The sequence below is a fragment of the Salmo trutta genome, chromosome 26 (assembly GCF_901001165.1).
Source record: "Salmo trutta chromosome 26, fSalTru1.1, whole genome shotgun sequence".
NCBI lineage: Eukaryota > Metazoa > Chordata > Actinopteri > Salmoniformes > Salmonidae > Salmo > Salmo trutta.
This window is the reverse complement of record NC_042982.1, coordinates 32,128,637-32,147,280: the sequence shown is the minus strand read 5'-3', so window position 1 is coordinate 32,147,280 and position 18,644 is coordinate 32,128,637. Positions and strand designations below refer to the sequence as shown.

The 18,644-nt window shown below is 44.3% G+C and overlaps 1 protein-coding gene across 6 annotated transcripts in view; it reads right to left on the bottom strand.

The window, feature by feature from the left end:
• LOC115163664 (protocadherin Fat 3) overlaps positions 1–17,190 on the bottom strand; it is a 325,153-nt gene extending 307,963 nt beyond the window's left edge. For all 6 annotated transcript variants that reach the window (XM_029715717.1, XM_029715715.1, XM_029715718.1 and 3 more), the window contains exon 1: positions 17,062–17,190. The gene's annotated coding sequence lies outside the window, so the exon portion shown is untranslated. The remainder of the gene's footprint in view (positions 1–17,061) is intronic.
• Positions 17,191–18,644: the final 1,454 nt, after the last annotated feature.

The following is an 18,644-nucleotide window of genomic DNA, read 5'->3' as shown; positions in this document are numbered from 1 at the left end:
CTACTGGTTGTATGAATTTGTGATCTATCGTCCCCATCTATCCTAGAGTCTGTTTGGAAAAAGCCATTTCTTCCCTTCAACAAGCTGACCAATAGAATAGGTAAACTTTTCTACTATGGGGGATTGTGATAGGCTAGTGACTCTTCTGTACATTACTGGTCTTGTTGGCTGAGGAAAAATAAATGTGGACAGTGATTCTAACATCTTCAAAGTGCACATCAGAATTCAGTAAGAAGGACCGCACATCGATGCATCCTTGACTTGGATGTTCTGTAAAGATGAATTATCATAATGTAAATGTGATTTCTGTCATTCTGAGCACCGTGGGTGAACACCCTAATCAGGTTACTCACCCAATGTATATGGGTCCAGTAGATTTCTCAAATGTCCAGTAAATTGAAATGCTGCCACATTTTCCAAATGGAGACCCTGGTTTGTGTGTATGTGTGTGCGTGCGTGTCACCCTGCGCATAACGGATTACAGACACACTGAACCCAGTATGCTGATTTAACCATTTAATTACCTCTATGTGACCTAGTAAGATCAAAGCGACAAAATAAGATGAAACTAATGAATGAAAATTCACACACCACACGCATGACAAAACATATGAAAATGACTCAAATGAGCAATAAAGGAGCGGTCCATATGTCAGACTGAACAAGTCTGACCCCATGTCGCTCCTTTCTCTGCTCCCACGGGCTTCCCTTATCCTGTTCACTGATCTTGCCATGTGAACACCTGCCTGCTCACACTTGCCTGCCTGCTCACACCTTCCTGCTCTGAACAGTCCCAGTCTCCAGAGAGCAGGACCAGGACTATTGTTTGTGTCAGGTTAGCAGAATGATCTCTAAACACAAGCTGGGACATACAGAGTCACTGAGAGGGCGTCTCTCTCTCGCTCTCTCTCGGACCTGCTGCCACGCTACAATAACACAGTGCTGAAGTGGTGTTCCATCCCTGACGCTGGAGCATCCGCTAACACTAGAAGGCTTCTGTGTTTACAGATCTTCCACTCCCACAGCGCCCAACCACACACACATCACACGACACACTGTAGATAGACACTCCAGACACACATAGACACACCTACTATTGTAAGCCAATGAGGTAGAGCAAACAAACTTGCATTACTGATCACTGGCACAGATTTCAAGTCCCATGTACAGTAACTAACACACCCAGAATATCAACACAGTGTTAAAGACACGAGACAGACTGGCAGACACAGCTTACAGCTAGTGATGCACCGATATGACATTTTTGGCCGATACCAATATCCAATATTTTCCTTGAGAAAAAAAAAGATACCGATTGAATCCAGGCTGTATCACATCCGGCCGTGATTGGGAGTATTATTTCATTATTATTTTATTTCACCTTTATTTAACCAGGTAGGCCAGTTGAGAACAAGTTCTCATTTACAACTGCGACCTGGCCAAGATAAAGCAAAGCAGTGTGACAAAAACAGCAACACAGAGTTACACATGGGATAAACAAACGTACAGTCATTAACACAATACAAAAATCAATGTACAGTGTGTGCAGATGTGGTAAGGTTAGGGAGGTAAGGCAATAAATAGGCCATAGTGGTGAAATAATTACAATTTAGCATTAACACTGGAGTGATAGATGTGCAGATGATGATGTGCAAGTAGAAATACTGGGGTGCAAAAGAGCAAAAAAATTAATAACAGTATGGGGATGAGGTAGTTGGGTGTGCTATTTACAGATGGGCTGTGTACAGGTACAGTGATCGGTAAGCTGCTCTGACAGCTGATGCTTGAAGTTAGTGAGGGAGATATAAGTCTCCAGCTTCAGTAATTTTTGCAATTCATTCCAGTCATTGGCAGCAGAGAACTGGAAGGAAAGGCGGCCAAAGGAGGTGTTGGCTTTGGGGATGACCAGTGAGATATACCTGCTGGAGCGCGTGCTATGGATGGGTGTTGCTATGGTGACCAGTGAGCTGAGATAAGGCGGGGATTTACCTAGCAAAGACTTATAGATGACTTGGAGCCAGTGGGTTTGGCAACGAATATGTAGCGAGGGACAGTCAACAAGAGCACACAGGTCACAGTGGTGGGTAGTATACAGGGCTTTGGTGACAAAACGGATGGCACTGTGATAGACCACATCCAACTTGCTGAGTAGAGTGTTGGAGGCCACTCCGTAAAGGACATCACCAAAGCCAAGGATCGGCAGGACAGTCAGCCGATTCTAGATTCAATTTTGGATTGGAGACGCTCAATGTGAGTCTGGAAGGAGAGCCCACAATCCAACCAGACACCTAGGCACATGTAGCTGTCCTCATATTCTCATATTCTCTCATATTCTAAGTCAGAACCGTCCAGAGTAGTGATGCTAGGCGGGCGGGCAGGTGCGGGCAGCAATCGGTTGAAGCGCATGCATTTAGTTTTAATAGCCTTAAAGAGCAGATGGAGGCCATGGCATGGCATTGTAGCTCGTTTGGCAGTTTGTTAACACAGTGTCCGAGAAAGGGCCAGATGTATACAGAATGGTGTCGTCTGCGTAGAGGTGGATCAGAGAATCACCAGCAGTAAGAGCGACATCATTCATATATACAGAGAAAAGAATCAGCCCGAGAATTGAACCTTGAACCCCATAAAGACTGCCAGAGGTCCAGACAACAGGCCCTCCGATTTGACACACTGAACTATCTGAGAAGAAGTTGGTGAACCAGGCGAGGCAGTCATTTGAGAAACCAAGGCTATTGAGTCTGCCGATAAGAATGTGGTGAAAACGGCTGCACAGTACTGTCTTTTATCTATGGCGGTTATGATATCATTTAGGACCTTGAGTGTGGCTGAAGTGCACCCATGACCAGCTCAGGAAACAGATTGGAGAAGGAACGGTGGGATTTGAAATGGTCGGTTATCTGTTAACTTGGCTTTCGAAGACTTTAGAAAGGTATGGCAGGATGGATATAGGTCTGTAACAGTTTGGGTCTAGAGTGTCTCCCCCTTCGAAGAGGGGGATGACCACGGCAGCATTCCAATCTTTAGGTATCTCAGACCATACGAAAGAAAGGTTGAACAGGATAGTAATAGGGGTTGCAACAATTTCAGTGGATAATTTTAGAAAGAGAGGGTCCAGATTGTCTAGCCCAGCTGATTTGTAGGGATTAGAGGTCGGACGATTATGATTATTTAATTTTTTTTAAATTCTGCGCCGATACCGATACCGATTATTGGAGGACCAAAACCCCTCGATACCGATTAATCGGCCGATTTAAAAAAAAAAATTGTAATAATGACAATTACAACAATACTGAATGAACACTTATTTTAACTTAATTTAATACATAAATAAAATCAATTTAGCCTCGATTAAATAATGAAACATGTTCAATTTGGTTTAAATAATGCAAAAACAAAGTGTTGGAGAAAGAAAGTAAAAGTGCAATATGTGCCATGTAAAAAAGCTAACGTTTAAGTTCCTTGCTCAGAACATGAGAACATATGAAAGCTGGTGGTTCCTTTTAACATGAGTCTTCAATATTCCCAGGTAAGAAGTTTTAGGTTGTAGTTATTATAGGAATTATAGAACTATTTCTCTGTATACGATTTGGATTTCATATACCTTTGACTATTGGATGTTCTTATAGGCACTTTAGTATTGCCAGTGTAACAGTATAGCTTCCGTCCCTCTCCTCGCTCCTACCTGGGCTCAAACCAGGAACACATCGACAACAGCCACCCTCGAAGCAGCGTTACCCATGCAGAGCAAGGGGAACAACTACTCCAAGTCTCAGAGCGAGTGACATTTGAAATGCTATTAGCGCGCACCCGGCGAACTAGCTAGCCATTTCACATCGGTTACACCCGCCTAATCTTGGGAGTTGACAGGCTTGAAGTGATAAACAGAGCAATGCTTGAAGAATTGTGAAGTGCTGCTGGCAAAATGCACGAAAGTGCTGTTTGAATTAATGCTTACGAGCCTGCTGGTGCCTACCACCGCTCAGTCAGACTGCTCTATCAAATATCAAATCATAGACTTAATTAGACTTAATTAAAATGTAATAAACACAGAAATACGAGCCTTATGTCATTAATACGGTCGAATCCGGAAACTATCATCTCGAAAACAAAACGTTTATTTTTTTCAGTGAGATATGGAACCGTTCCGTATTTTATCTAATGGGTGGCATCCCCAAGTCTAAATATTCCTGTTACATTGCACAACCTTCAATGTTATGTCATAATTACGTAAAATTCTGGCAAATTAGTTCGCAACGAGCCAGGCGGCCCAAACTGTTACATATACCCTGACTCTGCGTGCAATGACCGCAAGAGAACTGACACAATTTCACCTGGTTAATATTGCCTGCTAACCTGGATTTCTTTTAGCTAAATATGCAGGTTTAAAAATATATACTTCTGTGTATTGATTTTAAGAAAGGCATTGATGTTTATGGTTAGGTACAGTCGTGCAACGATTGTGCTTTTTTCGCAAATGTGCTTTTGTTAAATCATCCCCCTTTTGGCGAAGTCGGCTGTCTTTGTTAGGAAGAAATAGTATTCACACAGTTCGCAATGAGCCAGGCGGCCCAAACTGCTGCATATACCCTGACTCTGTTGCAGAGGTGACACATTTTCCCTAGTTAAAAGAAATTCATGTTAGCAGGCAATATTAATTAAACATGCAGGTTTAAAAATATATACTTGTGTATTGATTTTAAGAAAGACATTGATGTTTATGGTTAGGCACACGTTGGAGCAACAACAGTCCTTTTTCACAAATGCGCACCACATCGATTATATGCAACGCAGGACAGGCTAGATAAACTAGTAATATCATCAACCATGTGTAGTTAACTAGCGATTATGATTGATTGATTGATTGTTTTTTATAAGATAAGTTTAATGCTAGCTAGCAACTTACCTTGGCTTCTTACTGCATTCGCGTAACAGGCAGGCTCCTCATGGAGTGCAATGTAAAGCAGGTGGTTAGAGCGTTGGACTAGTTACCATAAGGTTGCATCCCCAAGCTGACAAGGTAAAAATCTGTCGTTCTGCCCCTGAACAAGGCAGTTAACCCACCGTTCCTAGGCCGTCATTGAAAATAAGAATGTGTTCTTAACTGACTTGCCTAGTTTAAAATTTTATTTAAAAAATAATAATAATAAATACTTTTTTTTTTTAAATCGGCAAATCGGTGGCCAAAAATACCGATTACCGATTGTTATGAAAACTTGAAATCGGCCATAATTAATCGGCCATTCCGATTAATCGGTCGACCTCTAGTAGGGATTCAGATTTTGCAGCTCTTTCAGAACATCAGCTGTCTGGATTTGGGTGAAGGAGAAGCGGAGGCGGGGCTTGGGCAAGCTGCTGCGGGGTGTGCAGAGCTGTTGGCCAGGGTAGGGGTAGCCAGATGGAAAGCATGGCCAGCCGTAGAAAAATGCTTATTGAAATTCTCGATTATCGTAGATTTATCGCTGGTGACAGTGTTTTCTAGCCTCAGTGCAGTGGGTAGCTGGGAGGAGGTGCTCTTATTCTCCCTTATTCTCAACTTTTTGGAATTAGTCCTACAGGATGCAAAATTCTGTTTGAAAAAGCTAGCCTTAGCTTTCCTAACTGACTGTGTATATTGGTTCCTAACTTCCCTGAAAAGTTGCATATCGTGGGGGTTATTCGATGCTAATGCAGTACGCCACAGGATGTTTTTGTGCTGGTCAAGGGTAGTCAAGTCTGGAGTGAACCAAGGGCTATATCTGTTCTTAGTTCTACATTTTTTGACTGGGGCATGCTTATTTAAGATGGTGAGGAAAGCACTTTTAAAGAACAACCAGGCATCCTCTACTGACGGGATGAGGTCAATATCCTTCCAGGATACCCGGGCCAGGTCGATTAGAAAGGCCTGCTCGCTGAAGTGTTTTAGGGAGCATTTGACAGTGATGAGGGGTGGTTGTTTGACCACGGACCCATTACGGACGCAGGCAATGAGGCAGTGATCGCTGAGATCCTGGTTGAAGACAGCAGAGGTGTATTTAGGGGGCAGGTTGGTCAGGATGATATCTATGAGGGTGCCCATGTTTACGGATTTAGGGTTGTACCTGGTAGGTTCCTTAATCATTTGTGTGAGATTAAGGGCATCTAGCATAGATTGTAGGATGGTAGGGGTGCTAAACATATCCCAGTTTAGGTCACCTAACAGTACAAATTCTGAAGATAGGTGGGGGGGCAATCAATTCACATATGGTATCCAGGGCACAGCTGGGGGCTGAGGGGGGTCTATGACAAGCGGCAACAGTGAGAGACTTGTTTCTGGAAAGGTGGATTTTTAAAAGTAGAAGCTCAAATTGTTTGGGCACAGACCTGGATAGTATCACAGAACTCTGCAGGCTATCTCTGCAGTAGATTGCAACTCCACCCCCTTTGGCAGTTCTATCTTGACGGAAAGACTGGCAGACACAGCACCAGCTAACACAAATATACAGAGACAGACTGGCAGACACAGCACCAGCTAACACAAAGACACAGAGACAGACTGGCAGACACAGCACCAGCTAACACAAAGACACAGAGACAGACTGGCAGACACAGTTTACAGCTAACACAAAGACATCGAGACAGACTGGCAGACACAATTTACAGCTAACACAAAGACACCGAGACAGACTGGCAGACACAGCACCAGCTAACACAAAGACACAGAGACAGACTGGCAGACACAATTTACAGCTAACACAAAGACACCGAGACAGACTGGCAGACACAGCACCAGCTAACACAAAGACACAGAGACAGACTGGCAGACACAGTTTACAGCTAACACAAAGACACAGAGACAGACTGGCAGACACAGTTTACAGCTAACACAAAGACACAGAGACAGACTGGCAGACACAGTACCAGCTAACACAAAGACACAGAGACAGACTGGCAGACACAGTACCAGCTAACACAAAGACACAGAGACAGACTGGCAGACACAGTACCAGCTAACACAAAGACACAGAACAGACTGGCAGACACAGCTAGATATTTGCTGTATCACAACCGGCCGTGATTGGGAGTCCCATAGCGTGGCGCACAATTGGCCCAGTGTCGTCCGGGTTTATGCCGGTGTAGGCCGTCATTGTAAATAAGAATTTGTTCTTAACCTGTCTGGGCTAGGGGGCAGTATTGAGAATTTTGGAAAAATATGTTCCCATTTTTAACTGCCTCCTACACCAACTCAGAAGCTAGAATATGCATATTATTGTTCAGGTTTGGATAGAAAACACTCTGAATTTTCTAAAACTGTTTGAATGGTGTCTGTGAGTATAACAGAACTCCTATGGCAGGCAAAAACCTGACAAGGTTTCAAGCAGGAAGTACCCTGTCTGACAAGGAGTCGTGCGTCTTGCATCTTTTTATTGAAAAGTAAGGATCTTAGCTGTAACGTGACAATTCCCAGGGCTCCAATAGGCTCTCAGAGCCCGCGAAATAACTGAAGGTTTACGAGGGAGCCTCAGGTTGAAACATATTATCGCCTTTTGTAAGTGGATGCTGAGAGGACCTTTCAATGATGCGCGTGCATGAGTCGCTTCTGAGGAGAAATTTTATTCGGCTGTTTAGGCTCAATGCATACTCCCGGTCGGAATATTATCACTTCTCTACGACATAAATGGCATAAAAATTGGTTTTAAACAGCGGTTGACATGCTTCGAAGTACGGTAATGGAATATTTAGACATTTTTGACACGCCAATGCGCCATGCGCGAAACCGGGAAGAAGCATTCTAGAACTCACGAACAAAACGTCGCTGTTTGGATATAACGATGGATTATTTGGGACCAAACCAACATTTGTTATTGAAGTAGAAGTCCTGGCAGTGTATTCTGATGAAGAACAAGCAAGGTAAGAACATTTTTCTTATAGGAAATGTGATTTTGGTGGATGCTGACCTGGGTGGGTATCTAAATAGCTAGCCCTGTAATGCCGGGCTATGTACTTAGATTATTGCAAAATGTGCTTCATCCGAAAAGCTATTTTAAAATCGGACATATCGAGTGCATAGAGGAGTAATGTATCTATAATTCTTAAAATAATTGTTATGCTTTTTGTGAACGTTTATCGTGAGTAATTTAGCAAACTGTTAGTAAATTCAACGGAAGTTTGCCGGGGGTTATGCGTTTTCTGAACGTCACATGCTAATGCAAAAAGCTGTTTTTTGATATAAATATGAACTTGATTGAACAGACATGCATGTATTGTATAACACAATGTCCTAGGTGTGTCATCTGATGAAGATCATCAAAGGTTAGTGCTGCATTTAGCTGTGGTTTGGGTTTATGTGACATGATATGCTAGCTTGAAAAATGGCTGTCTGATTTTTTCTGGCTGGGCACTCTGCTGACATAATCTAATGTTTTGCTTTCGTTGTAAAGCCTTTTTGAAATCGGACAGTGGGGTTAGATTAACGAGATTCTTGTCTTTAAATAGCTGTAAAATAGTCATATGTTTGAGAAATTGAAGTAATAGTATTTCTAACGATTCAAAAATCGCGCCACTGGAATATCAGTAGCTGTTACGTAGGTGGGACGAAATCGTCCCACATACCCCAGACAGGTTAACTGACTTGCCTAGTTAAATAAAGGCTAAAAAAACAACTAACACAAAGACACCGAGCTAGGTAGACTGGCTGACTGAGCAGTCTCTCCCCCTGTAGGTCTGTACAGGCCTGCTGCTCACTGCCCCAAGGGAACTAGTAGTGAGGAAACACACACAGTCAGTTTATCTCATCATCTTGTCTGAGCAGCAGCAGGCCAGTAAAGAGAAAGCATGCGCAACCAATCAATGCTTTTTTTGATTCGCCAACATCTGCAAGCTAGAAAGAGAGGGAGAGGGAAAGAGAGGGAGGGAAAGAGAGGGAGAGGAAAATAGAGAGAGAGAAGAGAATGTGGTGGGGCAGTGGTTCCATTCCAGACGCTTTATAGCTGAAATTACCTTCCCACAGAAGCTCATCAAACAGCGCTCTAACGAGCTATCGATCCCAACCCCACGCTACACTTTAAATGGACTGTTTTCCTATTCCGGGGCGACAAGGTCTCTTGCTCTAAACAACAACATCTATCAAAAATGGAATGAATCTACAGTTAGGAGAAGGAGGGAATGGCCGGGCAGCCCCCCCCCCCCGACCGGGTTGATTGAGTAGTCTGGTGACAACCGGGGCCATGTTTGAAGAAAAAGAGCAGAAGTTAGTAGCAGTTTGTCTGACACTGCATCATCGAGCTGAACGCGATCAAAAAAAAACTGTGGCCATTCGTTATGGTCGCTAGCAACACCAGTGTTCTAGAATCTATAGCTCAACACCAGTGTTCTAGAATCTATAGCTCAACACCAGTGTTCCTAGAATCTATAGCTCAACACCAGTGTTCTAGAATCTATAGCTCAACACCAGTGTTCTAGAATCTATAGCTCAACACCAGTGTTCTAGAATCTATAGCTCAACACCGGGGGAACAGAAGTAAAGCCCTGCCATTTTCAAGCCTCTGTCGGTGCAGTTTATGGAGAGGGGCTCAGCACGGCAAAGTAAATTACACCACATACTGTAGAGTTGATAAGCGGCAGGTGGCAGGAGGCCATGTGTTTCCTCTGACTCACTGTTCGACAGACCTATCAGCATAATTTGAATGCACGGTGAGTGCGCCGAGCGAGAAAAGTAAATTATTACAGGAAAGCATTTTTCTCAAATAATAGGAATGGCAGGCATTTCTCACTCGACTGGAAAAACACACATAAAATATATGGCTTCAAAAAGGGTTTAAATTTTCAGGTGAGCCTGCTCTGACCTTCAGCAGAGACAAAGAAAACCGACATGGAACTTAAGCACTGAGTACAAGCACTAGGCCTAGGTCCCATTTAGGGAAAAGAGGCAGTGGCTTTCTCTCTGTCACTAGCATATGGCTTGGCAGCAAGGCTAACTATTCCTCAACAGAACATCAGGTCCAAAATGCTATTTATAGAACAGCAAAAACAAGCAAAAATTACCCCAGACATTATCACATTGGTTACTGTCACTTCAGTCACCTCAGTCGATCTACAAATGCCTAGCCTACTAGCTATACAATTAGCCGTTACACATTAACTCACATTAATTCAGCACCAGGATTGGTGCTTAAAACTATAATTTAATACGTACAGAGGGATCTGTTAGCAGAACAAGTATTTTATTAACAAAAGGTAAACAAATGCGTCTGCTTTACAGAACTTTTTGTTGTTGTTGCAGTTTTAAAAGAAAATGTTCACAATTCTACATATTTTGCATGACTTATGCCATGTGAACATGATATCTGAGTGAGAGTGACTAACAAAATCAATGGGGCCCCCCTAGAGGTCAGTGCCCCTGGGCACGTGCCCTGCGTGAACGGTCAGTAATTCGGCCATGATTAGATAGCTGGCTAGACTAACTACACTAATTTACCGATCTAAAAATGTTAAACTACATGGGATAATTGAGTGACTGTCAGTGAGTGGCATAAAGTATAACAAGAGGAAACCTGCTGATGCACAACCAAGTTTCCAAATTGCACCTTTTGTTTTCTACTATTTCAGCTCTCAACAGTAAATTGAGACCCTGAAAATATACTATATATATAAATATATATTTTTTGTATTTATTTTATTATTTTAAAACTTTAACGAGATCCGGACCTCGGTGTCCTCATATGTAGCTACGGCCCTGGCCTTCGCACTCCAAAGAAAGAAATCAAAGGGAAAACTCTGTAAAATTGCAATTATATACCGGTAGCGACCTACAGATGTAGGATCTTAATTTGAGCCAATTTGCTACAGCAGGACAATAATCCTGCAGCAACAGGAAATGTGAATTATTATGTGGGTTATAATTAATGTACATTTTTGTAGGGGTTGATACATTTTATTCGTAAGGTAAAATTCTGAAATTACAAAAATGGAAATTACAAACTTCAGAAGCCATTTTAAACATCAAATACACTACACGTTTTACAAGTTCTGTTGCAACAGAGTGATCAAAATAAGATCCTACATCTGTAAAAGAAAAGGTAATTTAATAGCTGTTCAAATCTCCAGGCTTGCCCACTAGTACCCACTGGTGGTGCCCTGCTGGTCCAGTCTGCTGTGTGATTGACAGGCCAGACTCTGCAGCCTGCCCCTAAATCCCTGTCTCTCTGTGCTCCTGCCCCCCTATCCCTGTCTCCTTGGACCACTGCCTTCCTGCTCCCCTGCTCCCCTGCCCGCCTGCGCCTATCTCCCTGTCTCCCTGTGCTCCTGCCCCCCTATCCCTGTCTCCATGTCTCTCTGCCCTCCTGCTCCCCTGCCCCAGACACAGGGACAGGGACTGGGCTCCAGTGATCAGGGAGGCAGGGACACACAACGTCATGGAGGCAAAGATGATCGATACCACTCTGCCCTGGCACCAGTCAGTCAATCAGTCAACCAGCCAGCACGTCAGTCAGCCAGTCAGCCAGGGAGCACCATGGCATGGCAGGGCACCCAGGAGCATGAAAGGAATACTGCTTGATTGGGCAACACTGCATCACGTCACGCCATGCTGTCTGCACAGCGCTCCACTGGCACTACAACACATGCTGGATACTGGGTTAGGGTGGCAAGGCCGAGGTGTGTCTATGCATCATGCTGACTGGTAGTCATAGTGTGTTTCACTCTCAATATTGTACACTCCCAGTTCCCCCTTCATTAGTATTCTCTTGTGTCTTTCTAGTTTCCTTAATGTCCCTATGAGGGTATAGCCTATCACTTCAGTTCTAGAGGACGCCCCAATAGCCCAAAGAATAACACTAAACAGCACTACCGTCACCAATGCATTCGTTTCCTTTTTTCACATTCTCTCCATCTCAGCAAGAACCCAACTTTCATGATCCATCACAACAGGAAATGAACATACCAAAATACAGAGGATCTCCTCTATCACATCCAACAGCAGCAAATGAATTGCTGTATTCAAATAAAGGTCCTTTCTATAGAAGACCTGACCAACAATCAGCCAATGGAATAATTACCAGTAATCTCTTTGTCATGTTAAATCATGTCCACTGCTATTCATTTAGAGTGTGCCATTTATTCACACATAGAGAGGAATCCTTTTTACTCCTTTGTAATTCTCCACGTACACACACTCTCACACAGGCACACGCACGCACACACGCACACACACACACACACAGAGGCAGACACACACACAGTCAGGCACACACTCATCTTCCTCATTCACACACACACAAACACACACCCAGTGAGATGAACTGCTGGCGGAGTGAGCAGAAAACGTCAATTAAACAGTCTCATTTATTTTCCCTCAAGCCATTACGAAAGCTGACATAAGTCATTACTTGTGAATAATTGTAGCTTTGCTAATATAATTTAGGCATCATTATTTAACCAGGCCTGCCTTTGGAGATTGTAAGGTACACTGCTTCTCTGTCCAAAAGTCAATTCCCTGCAGTGGGAACTATTCCCAAACCAGTGCTCTCTGATTCTTAAATTAAACTCTGTGGTGAGGAGGGTGAGGGATACACACACAGACAGATACACACAGGCGGATGCACACACACACACATTCAGAGAAAGACACACAGACACACTCTTCTATCTTCAATTGGGCTATTGCACAGTGCTGCATAAAGTCTTATTACATAGGCTAGATGACAAGCAAACCAATACCATGGCTTCAACACACACACACACACACACACACACACAAACACAAACACAAACACAAACACAATCACACCGATGCATACAGAGCGAAGACATCCATCACATGAGAATCAGCCAACTGAACAACAAGGAAATAATAGCTTACTCCATTTGGCTACAATTGAATTTGACACCGTTTGCCACTACTTGTAACATGCCATGTAACAGATATGAAACACACTTGTCTGGCTGTCATGTCACTGTCACACCTCAGATGAGTGTTGGATTGGAAAGCCATCCCAGAGAGATAATTGGCTGACTCCAACAGCGACTAAAAAGGATCATAAAATCATAAAAGACAACAAACACCAAACCACTACTGAAAAACCTTGGGCTCAGTCATAAACTCATAATATCTTACAGAGCTAAGCATTCTAGAGGCTGTAAAACCTTCCAGCCATGACTATCTCTGATCACAAATCTAGAATCAGATTACCCTACTGGATAACACTTTACATTCATTTGCTCTTATACCTGTGTAGTGATACTATTTTTGTATTCACATGTTGTTACATACATAGGACCTCATTAATAGCATTATCATTGCATAGTAATGGAGTTGAACGTGAGGAATGAGGGACAGGAGCAGGAGAGAGAAATAAAGAAAGAGAGAGAGTGCATTCCAGCAGTTGCAGAGAACAATGGCACAAGTGCGGCAGTGTGCACACACACACACACACACAAACACAATAGCACAAACTGTGGGACACAACAGCCGCCGTCCCCCTCCGCACTGAAGAGAAGAGGGGGAGGGAGAGAAGCTTGAGAGAGATCCTCCTCCTCGCACACAGGGAGAAAGGGGGGTCACTCCACAGTGTTGGCATTTGGCACGAACAGACGCTCATCAACCCCCGGGAGCCAAGCGAGCGAGAGATGAAGGAGAGAGAGGGATGAAGGTAGGGGGGTCAGGAGGAGTAGAAGGGAGGAGGAGAAGGAGGGAGGTGAAGGTGGAGGCATTCCAGCCCAGCCTTTAGCGCAGTAGCGTGCAGGGAGGGGAGGTGGAGAAGGGGGGGTTAGGAGTAGAGAGAGAGAGAGAGAGAGAGAGAGAGAGAGAGGAGTAGGAGTGGCGGGTGGGAGCATTTTAGCCCAGTCTATAGAGTGGAGAGAAAGGGAGAGCAGAGGAGAAGAGGAGGGGAGGGGGGCCGAGTGAGTTCTCCTTGTGAGGCTGCATCTGGCAGTCAATACTGGCAGGCTGCTTACCACTGAACCACCTGAGGCTGACAGGTCATTCACTGAATCAGACTTCAGTTTGCAGCACCAGGCAGGAAGATTATAACACGGTACGGCTCAGAGCTCCGGGCTCAGAGCTCCGGGCTCAGGCTGGGTTCCAATCAGACCAACATTACTGTGTGTCTGTGTGGGGAAACAGGTGGAGGAACCAGAGGGGGAAGCAACGCGGTGTAACGCAACCCGACAGAGCAAGGCAACAGACAGCTGTTTGGCGACCTGCCCTGCCTGCCTGGCTCGCCACTCACCTGCCGAAAGGTGAGACGCCATGTCCCTGCCTCCCTCTTGGAGAGCGGAGCGGGCAATCAATAAGCAAAACGCACAGAACGCACACGCTCACACCGATGGAGACAGAGAGAGTCAAAAGTAAAGCGCACACAACCACACATATATAGCGAGACACACACACACACACACACACACACACACACACACACACACACACACACACACACACACACACACACACACACACACAAGCCAGGTCACACCTGATATTCAACGATCATCCAGGGGACGTAGGGCCTTCAATACTGACCACTAGGGGCAACGGTGAGCGCTAATACCATGAAGTAGGCCAGCGGCTTGCTAGGCCGTTGTAAGCTTGCGGCTTGCTAGGCCGTTGAAAGCTCGCGGCTTGCTAGGCCGTTGAAAGCTCGCGGCTTGCTAGGCCGTTGTAAGCCCGCGGCTTGCTAGGCCGTTGTAAGCCCGAGGCTTGCTAGGCCGTTGTAAGCCCGCGGCTTGCTAGGCCGTTGTAAGCCCGCGGCTTGCTAGGCCGTTGTAAGCCCGCGGCTTGCTAGGCCGTTGTAAGCCCGCGGCTTGCTAGGCCGTTGTAAGCTCACGGCTTGCTAGGCCGTTGTAAGATCGCAGGTTCAATTCCATTGCTAGGCAATAGTTTTTTTTTTGTCTTGTTTTACCTTACTCCAAACCTTAACCCCTACCCTAACCTTTCAGAATGAATGCCTAAAGTTGACCCTTACCTTCACCTTTCAGAATGAATGCCTTAACTTGACCGTTGAGTTGTTTTAACCCTATCTCAAACCATAACCCTTAACTTAACCAATTGGAATGAATGCTTAAACTTAACCGTTTATCTCCCCCTTGAAAAATACTGAAGTCAGACAATGAGATCTTAGTTGTTACACACACACACACACACACACACACACACTGAGAGAGAGAAAAACAGTAACCCTCTTAGTCTCAACAAGATATGCAGAATTTCCATGCTCTACTGCACTAGGATCATTTTCCCAGAGAAACTCTGAATTAATAGTTATTTCATGGATAATTGCGACTCCTCCCCACAAACCGTCGGCACAATTCTGCTGATACGCTAAACAAGGCTGGAATGAATAGTTCCACAATATAACAACCCTTATAACCACCATAAAACCGCCCAGGAAAAATATCCTCACATGCGCGCGCTCACAGGGACGCACGCAGCCTTCATTAAAACACACACACACACACACACACACACACAGACACAGTTAATGTTCTTCATGCTCAACGCCCACCGGGTACTGAAGCAGATGGACAGACAGACGCCTGTGCGTTAGTCTGTCTATTTGCGTACACCATGTCGATAACTAAATTGTACTTTGTCCATCATGGCTGCTGAGTTTGTAAACTATCAATTTCGAGAGCAGATATATTTTTTTCTTCTTCTTAACGTCATAGATGCATTGTCCATATATGTGTCCTACCTGCATCAATTCGATTCAGACTGTCACTAACACATATTTTGCATTTTGAATTGGGAGAGCTTGGTTTGAAGAACGTTAGGGGCCGCACAGCCAGGCATCAGCTCGTGGCATATGGCACCAGTTGTGATGAAGAAATATCTAATATTTTGGTGCCCACATTCCAGTCTCGGGCAAGCTGTGTGGTGTGGTGCTTATACTTACAGCGTGGCTAAGATAATACCACTTGATCCATTCATTCAACAATACTTTGCTGCAGTGCAAGCCAATTGTTATTTTCTGGGGCACTGGGCTTCGTGGTATGTGCAAAATATTTCAAGCTCAAGCTTTTTATTCCAATACCCGGAAAAGAGAGCGAGCAATGTCGCTGGATAAAAAGTGGCTCGCACTCAAGTACTCCTACACAAGCCGCTATGTGGGCTTTTGCAAAACCATGGGTTAGGCTGCTATCAGTCTAATTATTATTAATAGAGAATCATGTTGGTGTTATTCTATACATAAACTACTTTGTTTTCCTTTCAAAACATCACGTTTCCCTGCATGAAAGCCTTCATGGCAAGCTCCCTATTTTCCTGCCATTACGATCCATTTTTCCTTATTCTAATTGAGTAGGAATATGGGGGGAGAAGCACCTGCATCCCATCATTTCATGTTGTGACATGGGTTATGTATAAATGCATCATATGACATACGTAGACACATTTATCATTTACACTAACTGGTGTTTAATTTAGGGGTTATGTTCGGTACAGGCTTTGTATCCCCGTAGATGCATCGTTAAACTTGATTCCGCTCCTGCACGATGCTGACGATGTCAGATTTATTGCTCCGGGTTTGCGCCGCCGCCGCCGACTTGAGTTCTGACCCAAGCTTGCAATTCTCTTCGTGGCTGGGACACTGTCCTGGGCATTTGAACATCAATTTCCTCCAGCTAACCGTATTTACAAATACGGTGAAAAAACATCCCAACAACTTTCCCTTTCGCGTCGCCTGGAGAAACCTATCTAGTGTCGCAACCTGCAAAGAGTGTCTATCTACCCTCCAGGCTGCATAATATCGACCCGCTTGTCATAGAAATTTAAATCAGCGATCAACGAAACCAAATGCGAGGGGGCTAGAGGGCAAGTATTGATGAAAAGCCACTGTTGTAGTGGTTAATATTTAGCGGATCTATACTCTCTCCCTGCCCTCCCATCAAACGCATACTGTGCTGTTTAAAAACCTGCAAATGCAACCCTCCAAATCAGTTGACCGCATTCCAAGCAAGCTCCCGCACCGCATTCACTCTCAGCATCGGGTTCAATGAATAGGACTAGCTCGGCTGCTAGCTAATGAATGACTAGGTTACTGCAACCGACTTTCACTCTCGATTTCTGCAGCAAAATGCTTCATTCATTTATTTGAAACGAATAAAACTTACCCTTCCATTCTGTGGTAAATCCGCTTTGGCGAAACTCTTAGCTACTTTGAAGTATCCATAGAAGTTGTAAAGGAACGCACGGGGATCAGTCCAGCAGCAGTAGCCCGCGTTGCACTAGCCTCCACTCGGCAATGTGCTTAATATCTACTATCGTGCAGTGTTTCTGGAGGGGGGGGGGGGGGGGGGGCAGTGGTGCGCGGGCACAGCGCAGCCTACCGGAGTACAAGCGGAAAATAAATAAATCGCTGTACCACATGATAGGACCGGCGCCCACCGCACCCGCCCACAGTAGTCACAGTTTTCTGAACGCATCAGTAAGGACAGGACATTGATTTACTATTGATATTTCACTGGGAAAGGCATTTGGTCTACTTTAAGAAGAGAAGCAAAAGGAACATAGAACTAGAGAAGCAAAAGGAACATGTGAATGATATACAAAGACTAGGCTATATAAAGGGTTGCATATGCTACATTTTGCATAGCAACATGTAGACCTATCTCTTATAGCCTATAGCATGGCATGTGTTTGTAAATTATTTCTAAATCATTTATGTAGGAGTTATTACGGCTTTATGAAGGCTCATCTAAAGCCTAGTCCCAATATTGACATGCCTCCTTTCCTTCATGATCACACTGACCAGTGATCTAAAATATCAATCCTCCTACTACCTAACCTATCCTATCCTCTCACCTATCTGTGATGAGAGGAGATGAGGAAAGAAGCCATTCATTCCACTTTTAAAGTACAAGGCTGAGTGAATAACCCACCTGTGCAGCTGACCATAATCCCTTTACCTGGGTCTATCTACAGGGAGGGGGTAGAGAGAGGGGGGGGGCTAGATTCAAATCAGATTGACATCCGGTTGTTTTGGCGCTGTCGGAGGTGGAACTGCTTTAGAGCTATCAAATCCACAAGCAGATCGCTGTGTTACCTTATCGCAGACACTACCATTGGATGCAACGAAACCACACCCAACTATAGTCCAACAAGTTCCATGCAGCTGTGTTAAAAGTTCAAACACTCAATTTAAACTGATAGGCCATAAATCACCCATCCAAATCCATGAAAACATGACGTTTGAGACTCCTTATTCTAGCGTGGTAGGGATAATATTGAAGGGAGTGGTTTGTGACACAGCAGCAGCCGCTCACCGATATGTCAGCTCATACCACAGTTACAACTCCAACACCGCCAAAACATCTGCTATGCGGATGTCGACCTACGCTGTTTACCGCTGGTTAACGCTCAACCTGATTGAATCTAGGCCTAAGTCTACTTGCAGACAGTAGTGAGACAGATATCTCGGTTTCCAGGCTTCCCATAGCCGAGTGATGACGAGACTTGGGGGAACAGAGATGGGTTAGATATGGTAGGTGCATGTGAGGAGTAGAAGTTTAGAGACAGTCTATTTGGATGCAGGATTGCGTAAGCATCCTTTAAAGATCTCACTAATGCTTATTTTATAAGAGCTGTTAACATTATGGCCACATTAATGAATATATTTCAACACAACAAATGTTATGTGCCGTCCCCATGAAAACTGATCATGTTGGCTTATAGAGCTAACCAATAAAGTCACATC